The following is a 16746-nucleotide window of genomic DNA, read 5'->3' as shown; positions in this document are numbered from 1 at the left end:
CTCCTTGCCTCTTAGTCAGTTTCTTCTCTACTGGAATATTCTCTATTTGGCCATTAAATATGGACATTTCCCAAAGCCTCGGTCCTCTTCTCTTCTAATTCTGCATGCTCTCCCAGCTGTTACCTTCATTCCCACATTTTTGGCCAGTAGGATCCTCTTCAAGTTGGCTCCTGAATCCTTTTGACATGACCCTGCTTGTCTCTGATAGCTTCCCTGCTATCTAGTTTGTTAAGATATTCTATGCTCTCCTTATACATTTCTTGCCCTAGACCTGGGATCAGCCATTTCTCCAAGAAGTCCTGGGGTTTTTTTGTGGGAAATGCTGTTTCAAGACCATAATTTGGTCCCTAAAGGTGCTTGTTGTGACAGGATTTGTCATTGTTTCTGGGCTTTTCCATTATACATACATAAATTAACACTAATACTTCTAATTCAAATTCAGGACTATGTGGTTCTTATTTCATCTCTTGTACATTACATCTGTGTTTCCTTCCACATTGAAGGACACAGGGGATAGAATTAGAATATCCCACATTACAAACACAACAGCCTCAGAATAACAATTCTAGCACTGTCACCGCCGGTATGATTTATATACTGCTTTTGATTTAGGAAATGTTAGTGAAATGCCGATGAATATGTTGTATGCATTCTAATTGATTTAGAAAGTTACAGACCTCTGTATTATTTATTTGTCTGTGTAACAAATGCTACTGATTAGTAGGAATGATTTTTCCTCAGTATTCCCTTCTCTATACTTGAGGTTGTTAGTGGTTTCCAAGAGAAGCCTAGTGAGAATTCCACACTCAAGAACAGATTGGTATAATTAGGCCTAGTGTATTTCACTGTGAAGGCGCACCTGGTGGAGGCTAGAGGTAGGCCCTCTACTGCTCATTATTTTTACTCCTCTTGCAGTAAAGGGAGCTTCCAGACTCATGAAAATGCTAAATCCATTGAGGATCAGCCGTTCTTTTTTATATGTTTTACTTCCAATGAATATAGTACTGATTTTTCTTTCCCGCTAAGGTACATTTTAATGGCTAATCCCTTGAAAGCACTTTGAGAGGATGTTAATTATTGTTCAAATAAGGATGAAGGTGTATTTGTGATAGATCCAGGATATAAAAGGGGTTTAATGGATTCATTTTGGAATAACACATATAAATGTTCATCCTTTTGGAGGAAAAGCAAAGCGGAAACATTTCAGTGGGAATAATGAGAAGGCTAGAGTTTTCGCTCCGACAGTGTCCCTTGAGTTTCCAGCCCATGAATGATCTCCACTTAGTTTTCTTTTAAGACTTTACTTTTTTAGAACACCTTTGGATTCAAAGCAAGATTTAGAGGAAGGTACAGAGATTTCTCATATATGCTCCACTCATTTTACTGTGTAAACAGTTACTTTGTCCAAAGAAATCCTAACATTTGCATGAAATTAATGGTAAAAAAGGTAAAGTCTTTTGAGCTTTTGTAACATCAGGTTTTGGGAGAACTAAACTCAAATCTTGCTCTGAAAACATTAAGGAGGAAAGAAATAGATTTGATAGTGGAAATCATATTGCATACATTTATGATGTGATGTAGTAGCTGAGAAGGCCGATGTGTGACATGTGGCATGTCAAGGATAATTTCTGCTTCTATTCTAATGAGACATCACTAACCAGGCATTTCCTTTCTAGCTACTTCTAAACCTGAAAGGTATTAAAAATAAGGAAATGGCATGTACAGCAGGAAAAAAATAAAATTAAGGAAACATGAGGATTCATTTAAAAGGAAAGATTATAGAAGCTAAATGCATACAACTTGAATTACATCAGTTTAAGAAAGAATGTAACCTACAAATAATGGAAAGCAGCAAAGAAAAAAATCTAAAAGAGGGAAAATTTATTTGATGATGTAGAGGTATATGACTAGAAGGAATGAAATGAAATTAAAGTATGGGAAATTTAGTCTTAAAGTATTTTAATATTTGCAATAATGATAACTTGGAAGAAATACTTTTTTATGTTTGTTTGCATTGAAACTGTAAATGCATGCTCATTTGCCAAGACGATGGAGGCACCTAATGCCCTATATGTGAGCTGACCCGCATTCACTAGTGATGTTTGTGAAGGGTTTGACTGGGGAGAATTAAGAAGGCAAACCTTAAACTTGAAATTTATTGTATCACACTGTCTTCTGATTTAAGTAACCTATTTTGGATAGCTCGGTCTTTGTCAAGTGAGTATTCAGTTTTAGTCTTTTATATTTCTTCCTCTCTTCCTTTTCCTCTCCCAGTGGCATCTGGTTCTATGGGGGATGGGGCTTACATGATCTCTTGGCGGGAAAAACAGGAGTCACATAACTAGTCTACATCCTCTGGACCTGCCTGAGTCCTTGTTGTGCAGTGTCTAGTTTGGTTGGCTTTTGAGACAGGTGGCTGCCAATGTCTCTCTGGCCATAACTTGTAATATGGGTACCCTGCAAGCACTTACAGCTGATGCCCCTGCTTCCGGCTATTTGCCTTGGCTCGCCAAGTCCCTGCACACTATACTTATGTTGTCCCACCTCCAGCCCTATGAGCACCTGCTCATCTTCTCCCTGGGGCATATGGGAACTTCTGAATTCTCTGCATGCCCTAATAGAGAGCATGGGGGACTTGAAGCTCTAACTCAGCTCACCCATTGAGTCACTTTCTTCTGCTTATGCCTCTGCTGTATATTGTACCATGCTGAGGTGCTTCTTCAGACAGCATGCCCGGAAGTGTGCCACTAACCAGACTTTCCAGCGTTTAGAGCTCACCATCCCTACCTGGATGTTTGCATAATGCCCTGCCCCTCCCTAGAATGGGAAAGTAAAGGACCTACGCATTTGACCTTTCAGTCCTGCCTGTATCTCTCCTCTGCTCCCACAATCCACCAGGCCAAATCTGGCAGCCTTTCATTCTCTCCTCCAATCTTACAGTGGCTTCCTGTGCCATATCCTTGTCCTTTCCAGGGAAAAGTTTTCTCTCTCCCCTCCCATCATGTTATAATGTCAGAATATCTGCTGGAAAACGTGATTTGCTGGAAGGACACGTGAAAACACATATGGGCAATATTTTTAAAATGGTAACCTTGTTACAATAATAAAGAATGTTAGATGTAACTTCAGGTGTAAGGGGTTATGTAAGGTGCCTTCTTATTCAGGGCTCTTACTGTCCCATCACTGCCCTTCCTCTTTCCTGTCCATCTCCCACTTCACTGTCACTTCCCCTCATGCACTGAACAACCAAACACTCAAATCACATTTGCTTCCTCCCTCCAGTGGCTGCTGTCACCCTGGCCTCTGGATTCCTCAACTTCATTATCCCCAGTGACCTTGACTTCATTACAGAATGGCTCTGCACCCAAAACTGTTAACTTCTGCATCCCAATCTTGGAGCACAGCCTCTCCTTTCAGCTTTCTCACATAATTAGTGTTAAACTACTTTTTCTTCTTCAGCCTTTGGCTTCCCTACTCCTTTCTTGCCTATCAGCTTCACCTTGTCTCCTTCCTTTCTCATTCCTCTTAAATTCCATGAACCATACCCTCCATACTCTCTTGAAAGTATCTTCAATTCCCCATCAGCCTTCATTTCACCAGCCTGGCGAAAACACAATTTGGATCAATCTAGTTGTCCATTTTCTCCACGTGCAACCTAGAATTCTGAGTTCCAAGCATGGTGCCTGGCTATAGTAATTACCTAATATTTGCTGAATGAACATAAGTCTGTGGCATGCATATAGGGTAGTGTTTAAGATCATGGAATTTGGATGAGACACAGACACCACATTTTAAACTGTAGGACCTTGGGCATGTTAATAAACCTCTCTGCATTTCGATTTCTTCACCATTAAAATAAAGGTCACAATAGTATCTACCACATATAAGCATTTAAAGGCACAATTAAGATAAATCACTTGGCGAGGGGCTGGCACATGGTGCCCTTCAAAGCATGTCAGCCAGTGTGTAGTTGTTGAAGCAGAGTGGATCAGTCACCTAGATAGCACCATGGTTTATTTGAGCTCCTCTACCACATTGTTTCAGTAGTCCAGTACCATCATTGGACTGACCAGTGAGAGGAGATGGGAACCAGGAGCTGAAGTTAGATGGGCGTGATATAACGGCAAGCAGTGGTTGGGAGTCTCTTTCAGCCGTTAATTAAATGATCATAGTACTTCAATAGCAGTGTCTCTTGCTCAGTGCCTACTTTTTTTGTATATGAATTCTTATTGTTACCATATGAGTAAATTAATAGGAAAACAGAATCATCCTCATTTTTGACAAGATTGCATCTTAGATTTTGTTTGGGTCTATACTTTGTCCTTGTTTCATTTTCCCCCTGTCTTAATCACCATTCTCCCCTCTCTTGCTTAGTTCCCAAGTTTTCTTGCCAGGACACTGATCCTCTAAATATGCCATAAAAATTCATCTATGCTCTGTATTTGAGACTTCAGCAAAGATACAGAACAAAATGGACACCATCGTCCATATGTCATTGGAGTCTCCTTTCTGCTCATTTAATGAAACATCATCTCTCTCACCCCATTCTTCAATAGCATTTTTAGGTATCCTGGGAAGTCTTCTGTGAGTATCTCCCAATCCAAAAACCCTTAGAGGGCATGAGAGATGTCTCTTTTTCCCTGTGATCTGGTCCCGATCATCGTGTCTAGCCCATAGACAGCCTTAGTTGTGTGTGTGCATGTGTGTGTGTGTGTTGTTATTGAATGAACTTAAACGATGGGTAATTTGCCATGAAGGTCAAATATCCACAGAGCTGTGATAGAAATTTTTGTTCCAACGTATGTTTTCTAAATTTCTTTGTTTTAATTCTGCCAAGTTTACTAGCCAAATTCTTCACTGGGTCTTTGAAAAGTATTGTATGGAGCACTGTTGCTTTCTTCCTGCCATTCTCCCTCCTTTCCTTCCTTCAGTCTTTCATCTATATTATGCTATAGGGATCAAATGCTGATAATGGTAGTAAGAATTTTCATAAATAATTAAGTAATCACTTAATATATTCTGATTCCTACAAAAAATTGTGATTCCCGCTATAATAATGCAAGAGGTAGTTTTTATCTCCCCAATTTGTAGGTGAGAAAACTGAAGTGCAAAGAGGTTAAATGAGTTTTTCAAGTACATACAGCCGTTGAGGGGCAGGAACCTAGATATGAATCTAGATTTGAAAAATATATTTTTGGACCATAATCTTGAGAAACTCAAGCTTGTATAAATTCACATAAAATGTACCCCTGATTTAACATATTCGTGTCATGCACTGTGCCAGTGATTGCAAATTAGAAATTAAGTAATGTTACACATTTGACTTTTTGTAATTAAGATAATTAATTACTTGGAAGTGTTGTAAATAAAATGATTCAAGTATTTCAACAAAGTTGCAAAATGTGCTGGTTTGAAGGAATTAAAATAAATTCCTCTAACGAGAAAGGTGGTTGTGGGGGGCAGCTGTCATGAGTATATCTACAAAGTCTATAAAAAACTTTTAAAGAAGGCATGGTTTTAAAAACATTTTGAGCCATTTCTTTGTATAATCCTTGTCTCTCTACACAGTGCTTATGAAATATTTGGCAAGACGAAAATTAATTTGCTAGGGCCATCTGCACCCACTCATTAGATTACGTACATCGGCTTTCCTTACTCCAACACACTCAGATATGACTTGGGGGACCATGGTTCCAACTTAATCTTCAGTCTCCATCTAAATTGACTTTCCAGGGAGATTCACAAGTACCGTGTCCATTTCTGTGCTTCCCTGAGTCGAGTCCTGGGAAAAGGCTGCCTCACTGTGACTCACCTTTCTATAAGCCAAGAAGCTTTCGTCATGATGGATATGTTATTGTGTAAATAAATTATGTGACTGTTATCTCTGCACTAGTCGTCACTCAAGATTTTCATTATGATCTCTAATTCATCATTTCATATTTCTTACCATCTCCTGCTGATGGCACATCCACAAACATTTTTCATAGAATATATATATGTGCACACATATATTTATATATAAATACATACATATATGTAAATACACACACAGATACAATGACAGCATTGTCCAGGAAAAGGCAGTCTTTATGGCTAACTATCATACTCATGTGCCATTTACATAGAGACTGGCTTATAAGATTTCAAAGAGTTCACCCAGAGGAGAGTGTAGAGACGACACCCATTTGCTAGGGAGGCAAAGACTTGCTGGATGGTTAAAGATTATCTTTATTTTTATCTAATTTTTAATTTAACAAATAGCGCTTGTATTCATTCTCATCATAAAGAAATTAAAAAGTCCATAGATAGATTTACCATAATCCCTTTTGGCCATTTTCCCCATTCCAGAGCCTTCCCCAGAGAAATCAGTTTTGCCTCTTTGGAATGTATCCTTCCAGCTTTTCTTTTTTTTTAATGTGTTTATATACATATATATGTACATAGGACATTTTAGCTTTGTCTTGTGTGTGTTTTTAATATAAAAGGTGTAAAAAGAGCATGTATCGTTCTGCAACTTTTTTGTTAGTCTGTTTGTCCTATAGACTCTGTACCAGTTCATACATATTTATGCCATTAATTTTAATAGCTCATAGTATCCAGTCAACTTAGAACAAAATCCAAAGTCCTTACCTGATGGAGTCTATGGAGTGTGGCCACCTCATCTCCATCCCCGCCTTGTTCACTCCTTTCCAGCCACACTGGTTATGCCTTAATGTTCTGGAACACACCAAACACAGTCCTAACTATGTCTCCTGCCTGAAAAGCTCCGCTCCTAGATATTTTCTTGCCTCGTTTCCTTACTTCGTTCAACTGTCCACCCAAATATGGTCTCATCAGAAACTCCCTGCTGTTCCTCTCCATCTCCTGTATCCCTCACTCAGTCTCTCTCTTGCTCACTCTTTCTCTCGAACTCTAAATCTATGTCTATCACTCTATCTCCCCTCACTTTGCTTTATTTTTCTTCGTAACACTTATCACTACCTGGCATGTATTAGACTTATTTCATCATTGTCTGTCTTCCTCCACTAGAATGTAGAACTTTCTTTCAGAGCTTGTCCACTAATATATCCCCAGGACCGAGAAGAGTGGCGTGCACATAATTGGTGTTCAGTAAATATTTGTGAATGAATGAATGACTAGTATGGAAATTTATTTAGTTTCTTTAACTGTTCCCTTTTTGATGGACATCTAGGTTGTTTCCAAGGTTACACTATGACAGCACCACAGTGAACATTCTCGTGTATATCTCTATGCATACATGTAAGTATGTGCCTAGGATGGATTCTTGTAAGCAAAATCCTTGAGTCAACGTGTGTACACATTTAAAATTTTAATAGACAAGGAAAAATAGCCCTCCAAAAAAGTTAGACCAATTACACCCTCCAATATGGGAGAATCTGTTTCTTCATATCCTTGCCAACACTGCCTGTGAAGTAACTTTAATATTTGCCTATCTGTTGGCAAAACTGGAATTTTTTACTAAAGAAGAAAAAGAAAGTGTGACTGAGTAGGCAACTATCAATTTCTGCCTTAAAATTTATTCCTTTCCTTTTAAATGTTATATCACACTTTTACTTTTTTCTTGATTTCTAAGCCAATTTGATGAAAAAGTCCAGTACATTGTTGAATAATGGAAGAGATAAGGGTATCCTTTCCTTATTCCTGGCTGTAGATTTCACCAGTAAGTCTGATGATTGCTCTTGTTTTCTTGCAGCTTCCATGTTGAGTCAAGAATGTTTCTTAGATTGTATATAACCTCAGTTTGCTATGAGTTTTGTTTTTGCTTTAATCAGAAATGGGCATTGGACTTTATTGTTTGATGTCCTCCTGTGGATTTTTGTCCCTCTTTTTGTCCATTATTATAGTGAATTGTATTGATGTATATTTTTCAGTATTGAAACACCATTGCATTCCTGGAATAAATGATCTACTTGATCGTGATGAAATTGATTTGTTACTATTTTTATTTAGAATTTTTATTAGGTGGTTGTAAGTAAGATTGACTTTTTGTTTTCACATCTCCTGTCTGGCTTTGGTATAGGAGCTATTTTAGTATTATAGAAAGATTACAATAGCTTTTTCATTTTTTCCGTACCACGGAATAGTTGCTATAATCTGAGAATTATCTCCTCTTTGAAGGGGTGTAGAAATTCACTCATTAAACCATTTTGACAGCTAACTTTTGGGAGATAGATGTTTTTCATCTCTTCTGTTGTTCTTGAATTTTTAATGTTTCTGATTTATTTTGTGCCACGTTTGATAATGTTTTCTGAAAGAGGTTATTTGCCTAGACTCTCAAATTTCTTGTGTGAAGATTCTTATAGTGTTCTTCTACCATTTTTAATAAATCTCTTAACTATCTTTAATGTCTCCTTCTTTATCCTTATTTGTTTCTTCTCCCCCCTCCCTTTTTTTAGAAAAGAAAATAGACTTGCTAAACCATCTGGATGTCAAGTAAATAGTGCTATTTTTAATTGTTGGCAACTAATTTGACTTAAAAAAAATAATTGGCCAAGCAAAACACTGGCACTGGCCAGAATTAAACTGATAATGACTGAAAATGATAGTCCCTCTTTCTATCCTTCTAGTGCAGTACCTTCATTTTTAACAAACATTTAAATGCATTTTTCACTTTCAATGACGAGAGTTATTCAGTAGCTATGTTCACTCCAGAACAATCTGGAGGGAATCTGAGGGCACTTTAATTTTCTTCTTCCTTCCTTTCTTTAATACTTCTCGTGTGATTTAAATTGCAAGTTTTTGCTGCAATTTTTAAAAATTACAATTTACACTTATTTGCACTAAACCATGCATTTTACTGTTTTGATTGCTCACCACTACTTCTGTGTTGAGTTTTCCTCTGACATTTAATTTTCATTTTACTTTAGTACCTTCTGTAGTAATTTTTTCAGATCGTGTCTGAGAGTGATAAACTTTGAGTTTTGCATACCTGAAAAATGTCTTAATTTTGCTTTTGCATGGGACTTATAGCTTAGGACTATAGAATTTTAAGTTCAAAGTAGTATATCTTATAACTTTAAATATATAGTTCCATTCTCCTCTTGTATCAAATATTATTGAGAATTCTGTTTAAACTTAATATTAGTTTTGTTTCTTTCAATGGTTATGCTGAAAACTGTGATCTGGGCCTGCTTATCCTCCCCTGTACTCTCTCATCTCTTTAATCGTGAGTGCTAGTGTCTGTATTTAGATTTGAGAAACTTTTTGTTATAATTTATTTAAGCATTTCCTCCAGTCTGCTGTATCTATTCTTTGTTTCAGGAACTACTATATAAACATTTAAAGATTTATATCTATCTTCTAGGTCTCTTTTTCTTTCAAGCTCTCATTTTCTTTTCCTTTTTTTGATGTATTCTGGTATACTTTCTTTGCTCAATTTTTCAGCTCATTTTCTCACTCTTTTTTTTATTGAGGTATAATTTATATTCTTTCAAATGCATAGACTGCAGGTGCTTAACACTAATCAAAATACAGAGCAGTTTCGTGATTCCAGAAAGTCCTCTCAGGCTCCTTCCAGAAAATTCCTACCCTCTACCAGAGACACTCACTATTTTGGTAGCTTTATTACCATAAAATATTTTTGTCCGTTTTTAAAGTTTATGTAAATGAAATTATATCGCATATACTCTTTTGTGTCTGGTTTCTTTCACTCAATAGGTCTGTGAGATTTTTTTTCATGATGATGTCTGTCTCAATGATTTGTTCCTTTCTGAGAAGTATGTCATTATATGAATATTTTGCAATTTGTTTATCCAGACTCTTGTTTATGGACATTTGGACTATTATGAAAAAACCTGCTATGAACATTCTTGTACAAGTATTTTGTAGACATGTGCACTCACTTTTCTTAGAATTAATTCACTCTTTATTTACACCTTTTTGTTTCTTATCCTGTCCAGTTTTTAATTTCAAATAAATGATTTTTTTCATTTCTGACACCTCTTGTTCATTTGTGTGTGTGTGGTATAGTGTACTTCTAAATCACATGGAGGGTGATGTGCTCTACTAAATATGTTACTTCTTTCTGTTTTATTTTCTCTTCTGTGTATGAATTACTTCTTCCCTGTGTTCTATTTAGGCCTCTCTTTCGTATGGTAATTCCATGTTGTGTTTTCACCTTTGTCTGTGAGTAGTGGACATGTTTACAGCAGCTTGTGCTTCCCCACCAGTGGTTGTGAGAAAGTGGCGGGAGATGCTTGGCGAGGAAGTGTCCCCATTTCTGGGCTCTCGGGAGCCAGCTCTGCAGACTCAGACTGGCCACACCTGCTCAAGTCACCCTGGCATCAGGCACACCCGGTTCCTCCTTCTGGGCACAAGTGAAGCTTGGGGGTTATAGAGAGGCATGTTTGGCATGTGATTGGTAATGCAACCAACCACCCTTCATCCCCTGGGACAGCTGTACTCCTTTAATAGGCAATGTAACCCTCTCCCACCCACCCCCAGCTTATAGCTCTCTTGGAGCTGCCCTCCATCTTTTTTCTTAGTAGTCTGAATTCTTTCTTTTAAGTCTTTCTTGTTCACTTAGGTCATGGCTTGTCTTCCACCAGCTTTGCGAATTTTTCAATTTGAAACGTGTTTATGTTATTTGTGTAGATTCAGAGCGCGATGGGGGGCTTCACTCAGTTCTTGTTTTGCCATCTTGACCCCACCCCTTCCTCAATGAATTAGATAATAGTGATAACTTCTCTGTCACAAACATAGTTAAACAATAGAGATGTTAAGACCGAAGAATCCTTACTGAATTTTTAAAAATATGATTCTTGGTCATCCTTCTCTTATTTACTTGTGTTCCTTTCAGATCACAAGAGTTTGGCCCCTTTTAACCTTCAAAAGCTGTAAACAATTTGATCTTAAAATGAGGCATGTATATTTCTATTGCTTTGCCATAGACAATATTTTGCTAGATTGAAATTAGCTGTTTTAAATGAAAAATCTCCACTTGACTGAATTGCCATTTCCGGGGAGATGTGTTCACATAGCCCAGAATACACTATTGGAAAGTTAGTGCCTATCTATTTAATTTTCATTAAGATTTTAACACATGGGTGATAAATTTTGAGAAACTAAATTTACAGATGCAACACATGAAGCTCCATGAGTAATGAGGTGTTTGAATCCTGGAGATATCATTTGTTGTTTGGGAGGCCACTGGCTTTCAACCACTTAGACTGGAATCTGGTAGAAGCTGGAATCAGTCCTTGGCTTGTTCTTGCAGCAACTGGCTGAACGATATCCATTCAATTAAACGGTGGCATGTAGGTGTGCTTTGTCTGAAAGCATTAGGAGCACAATACGTCACAGAGGCTCCCTGCAACCGATTTTCTGGGGTTAAAGGTAATGTTTCACTCAGCCAGTTGCTTGTTGCAATTTCAACAAACTTGAAACTATTTTACTTTTATTTTCCTGTTTACCTCCCTCTCAAAATTTCCCATGATAAAATTTACTAGTCATGAAGCTCAGTCACATTTTTCTCCTCTAAGTTTATATTACATTACTTTTTGTGTCTCTCAACTCCAGCTTCTACGCCGCATGTACCATTTTATACAGTTTATAATGTCGCTACTTTTCTCTCTGCTTAGAGCACCAATGAGTATTAACTGCTTCTTAGTGGTGAGAATTTAGAATGTGTTATAAAGATAAGTTTGTGTAAAGGTATAAAACCTGTGAACCTGGAAAACTTTTAAATTCAGTACCGCCCGAGGTAATGTTTGATCATTATGGGTAACAATGACGTAACAGTTTAGGACATGGTATAACTCGGAGAAAGAGGAAAAGTCAATATGTGGTGAAACTCTTAGAACTTAGGGAATCAGCTTATTCCATTAAGATTCAGCAGCTGTAATAATGTTTTTAGGTCATTGCTCTTTACGCTTTATTTCTCCCACTGAGATGATAATGTCCATGAGGGCAGGCCTTTTGCTTTTGGTTCCCTCCCATATAAATAATTACAGCGCCTTACTTCAATAAAGATAATGCCGGGGAGCTTAGGAGTCACCTGCATACCCCTGGACACTTAGGAGAGCCTACCTTTGTGTGGGGAAAGGATATCCACTCAAACCCGTGTAATCACTGCATTTCACAGATTTATGCAATAATGAATTTCAATATGAAATTTGGAGAATTGGGCTTGTTTGTTTGTTTTTTTACAGTGAAGTTTAAGTGGTTCAGAATAATTTGGGAAAGACCATTCACAATTACTAAAACCTTTAACTTAACAGAAAGTTTAAAAGAAATGTGCTTTTGTAACATTCAAATATATATATAATTTATATATTGAATTACATTTTGATATTATAAACAGAGATTCTGTTAGGTGTATGTAATTGAATAGTTAAGAAAACTAAATCTACAAATATTTATTGAGTAAATGCTATGCACTTATAATTGTTTATTTTCTTAGCAGGGCTTACCAGGCATCTTAACTGGGTCTCTGTTTCTTGCAAACAATCACTCCGTTCTTTCCTTTCCAAAGAAATGAGAAGGAAGGAAAAAAAAGGGATGGTTTCAAAGTGATTACAGGAAATTAAATATATATATACATATATATATATAATATCAGATTTCCTTTGATAGGAAAGAAATGACCTTAGAGAGTTGTAGAAGGTGTTATAAAGTGCCTTAAGACACTAACTCATTGGCAGTAGGGTACCTCAATACAGCCTCTGGGAACAACCTTCAGCGAATATTCTAGTATTCTAGTGAATGGTGCCTCCTGGGGCACAGCCTTAGTATGAATGGCACCCCTTGGTGTTTTGAGACACAGGAGTTTGCTCAGAGAGAACTTGTGTCATTTACCTGAAATGAGTCCAGTTTGCACCCTAAATTCCCTTTGTCTGAAACAAATTTAATTCTAGGCTTGAATTGACTATGTATACTGACCTGAGAAGTCAGAATAGAATAATGGATACTACTGAAAAAAAGGAGGGAGACCGGGCCAGGGTTCAGAGGGACTTGGGTTCCTGGCCCAGTGACTGCGGTTCAGTATGACACACACCCTGACTGAGCCACTTGGAAGCCTGAGCTCCATCACCATAGCAACGCTGGGACCACTTCTGCAGATCTTAGCTGTCTCTGCCAATCAGCTCCGGCCCTGAGCCATCAAATCCATTTATGATAAAGCCAGATGCTCCATGCTGAAGGATGCACAAACCAAGCACAGATGAGCCAGAGGGAGAGAGGAAGTAAAATTTTCTCTGAAAGTGATTTTTTTCCTTCATGTGATAGAAATAATTAATGGTTATAGAATACAACTATTCTACTTTGTGTCAAAGGACAGTTAACTCAGCAAATCCTGGTTTCTTTTGCCAATTAATTGCTTATGTCTAAGAGCTCCTGAAGACTTTATTTTTTATACCGCAAAATTTTTGTTTGCAGTGCACATGCAAACGTGCAACTGTGTGTATTGTGTGTTTGTGTGTCTGTGTTCCCCAATGGATTTCGAGTGCCCTGAGAGTGAGCATTATGTGGTATTTATCTTTGTGTCCTTTGTACCTACCGCTGTGTCTGGCACTCAAGAACTCCACAAATGCTCTTTGATTTGTTGAATGTAATTAGGAGTGGCTAAGTTTAATGAGTGATAGAGCCACTCCTGACTGAATTTAAATGGCGAGTGGACTGGAGGTAGTCATTCAGAAGAAGGGAGTGTTACAGAGCAAGTGTTCAGAGAAGTATCGAGGTCAGATAGTATTGAAACAGAATTGTCAATTGTAGGTGTGCAGCTTGTAAGCAAAAACATTAGAAGGCAATTTTCATAAAGAGCACAAGAATGTCTCTCAAATATATGTTTTTGTATATCTGATTGTGGTTTACTGATAGAATAAGAACATTCCCCAGACATCACAGTAATGGGGCCCATTTTGAAACAGAACAAGCTTTTAAGTGATTCTTCTGATAGTTTATCAGGTAAAAGTGATAACCTGCTAGTTTTAACAATCAGCTCCAGCACATGACAGGCTTGATATGAAGAAGAATTCTGAAGTCACTGGACGAGCATTATTGTGCCTTAAAAAGCAGAAAAAGAATTCAATAGTTCAAATTCTTTTACTGTTTTTTAAGACCAAAATAAGTCTGTCAGTTACATAACCTAGTTATTAACCAGGTTTTAAGACACTTACCAAAGCTCTTGTCTTTAATACTCATGCTTCTTTCCCTCTCTCATACCTCCTTATTATAATTAAAATGTATGCAGATGATCAAGACCTTGGCAAAGAAAATGAACACTCCAAAATTCTAAATACAGTTATTTCTACAGGAAAGCCAACTGTTCTGTTAAAAATCTAGGCTGATGACCTAGATCCCCAAACTGCAAGGTTTGCTGAGACGCGTGCAGCCGGGTAAATCTCTGAGATGTGGGGTATTTAAGCAGATGGCAACTGTGACACAGTGAGCTCTACATGCAAATTGGCAGAGACCAAAACCAGAAAGGAAGCAGGCTAGAGAGGAAACATTATCTCACTGTGGACCTCTGAGAATTTTAATTAAAACACAGAACAAAATTCAGAGTGCTTGAATATACTTCTTCAGAATATTAATTGAATATCAGTATTGGCTGTGTTGTTGCTGTGATACCAATAGCTGGGAAGGCTGAGGATCTTTTGGAACCTTCTTTAGACTTTACTAAGTGTCTGGATGTGTGATTTGGTCCTGCCATTTATGTACACTCATAAGATCTGGAAGGAGGAAATAAAGTGGAGGCAGTGTTTCTGCTGTGTTGTTGATGTTGGCAAATAAAGTTGTAGAGAAGTTTTGTTTATTTTTTTTTTTCCATAACAGCATCTATGGCCAAGGTGCTAGTTTGGTAGATGTCAAGAGACAATTAAGGCAGGGCCATCAGTGGCCTCCAGACCCATGGATCTGGAATCCAAAAATTCGTGATGGTGACATGGGGGACAGTTCTGTGTTCATTTCTGGGACTTGCTCCTTGTGGCCTAGCCTAAAGCCTGCTACTCCAGTCCTACCAATGATTTTGCAAACTCCTAGTTTCCTGTATTAGCTTTTTAGATTAAAAGAGGTAGAATAATTTTTCTTTCCTGCAACCCAAACCTAACTGATACAGTACGTATAATAAAATATAGCTATTTCCTGCTGCACCTCCCTCTCCCAAATCTGTGGTTAAGTCTTTGGTAAGCCCCGTTTCTGTGCTGAATTGAAAAGCACACATCTTTGCCTCATTCATCTTTCTGTAGAAGGAAGAGGTGAATAACATTTCAGGAGAAAGAGATTAAACTTATTCATTAAATAACTCAGAGAGACCATTTTGGAACATGAGAAGATTATCAAGAGAGAAGAATAAAACACTTCATCTGAGTAGTCAAGTTCATAAGGGCTTAAAGTCATGTTTACAGCTTACGTGCATCAAGATAGAAGATGAAAGAGTGGCTGCTTCTCACAAAGAGCAGCCATTCTTGATCTTAAATCGACAAGAAATTTCCTGGAATTAAGGCAATGAAGTCCCTATTTACTGCATTTTTTTCTCCGTTGCATATTTTCTCTGAAGAGAGAATCAAGGAAAAAGGCAAACACAAAACTGTTTGGCTCGTGCTACTGGCTGACTCTGACAGAAAGATGCACAATCAAGTTCAAGTTAATTTTTTCATCTGACATTTAAAATAAAAGTGTATGCTTAATTTCCTAATGCTATTTTACTTTTGAAAATTCAAGGCTAATGTAGAAATTGAAAAAAGTTCCAACTAGAAAATAAAGACTGATAGTCCCGTTATCCGCTGGTTAATATTTACGTATGTTTGCTTTTGGTCCATTTTCGTAGGTATACAGTGCTTAAAAAATATCGGTAATGTAACAGTATATTTCTCATTTTAGAAGTAGAACTTTATGAATGATTAAGTTGAATCGCATTTTTCTGTGACCCCTAATTTTGACTCTCTTACCTCTACCTGGCCCAAATTAGCTTCTATAATTAGTTTTGTGTGTTTCCTTTCAGTTCATTTTTAATATTTTGACCTGCATGTTTATGTACCTGCAAAGATATAGGTTTTAATTTTATGTGAGTTCTTTTTGTATGAATAGGATCATACTGTATGTATTTTTTTGCCACGTGCTTTTTTTTCCTTCAACAATATGCTTTTGATATCTATTCTTGTATTTGCAGATAGATCTCATCTTTGCATATATTTAACTCATCAGTATTTTTGTATCACTAAGATAGAAAACTCACGTTGCCAGTTAAACTAACACTCTTATTGAAAGAGCTCTTTTAGACTTATTTAGTTGCAGATTTTTATCAGTTATTATGTTATGTATATTGAAAGGAAAATGTAGAAAAATTAACTAGTTAAGACATTCCTAAAACCTCTTCACATTCAGAGTTAAATTCTTGAATCACTGCTTGACTCAGTTACTGGTACTTGTGGTCTTCTAAATGGTATCATCCTCTGTGCCATCAAAAGTAGTGATGAAAGAGCACCTTAAAAAATGCTCTCCTATTATCTCCCATATTTTCTTCCAAGCTGCTGATACCCGTAGTAACAGTTTTGATACTGGCACCTTCTTTATCTGTCCAAAAGGTGAATGGAAGGTTTTCAGATAACAATCAGGATTCATATTCATTCTTCAAATAATCCTTAAATGGTTTGTTGAGTGCAATGTAATAGGATTATAGTTGTCCAGCTGTGCCATCAGGAATAACAATAAATTTTTTGCATGCTTAATCAATTGGAACAGAAGCATGCCCAATGCCTAAACAGCAGAAATTTTATGATGCAATTG

The 16746-nt window shown here is 37.2% G+C and overlaps 1 protein-coding gene across 5 annotated transcripts in view; it reads left to right on the top strand.

The window, feature by feature from the left end:
• CAMK4 (calcium/calmodulin dependent protein kinase IV) overlaps positions 1–16746 on the top strand; it is a 235305-nt gene that overhangs the window by 55777 nt on the left and 162782 nt on the right. The gene's annotated exons all lie outside the window — the stretch shown is intronic.

Source organism: Equus caballus, chromosome 14 (assembly GCF_041296265.1).
Source record: "Equus caballus isolate H_3958 breed thoroughbred chromosome 14, TB-T2T, whole genome shotgun sequence".
NCBI lineage: Eukaryota > Metazoa > Chordata > Mammalia > Perissodactyla > Equidae > Equus > Equus caballus.
Note: the sequence above shows the minus strand (reverse complement) of the source record. Positions and strands in the feature narration are given on the sequence as shown.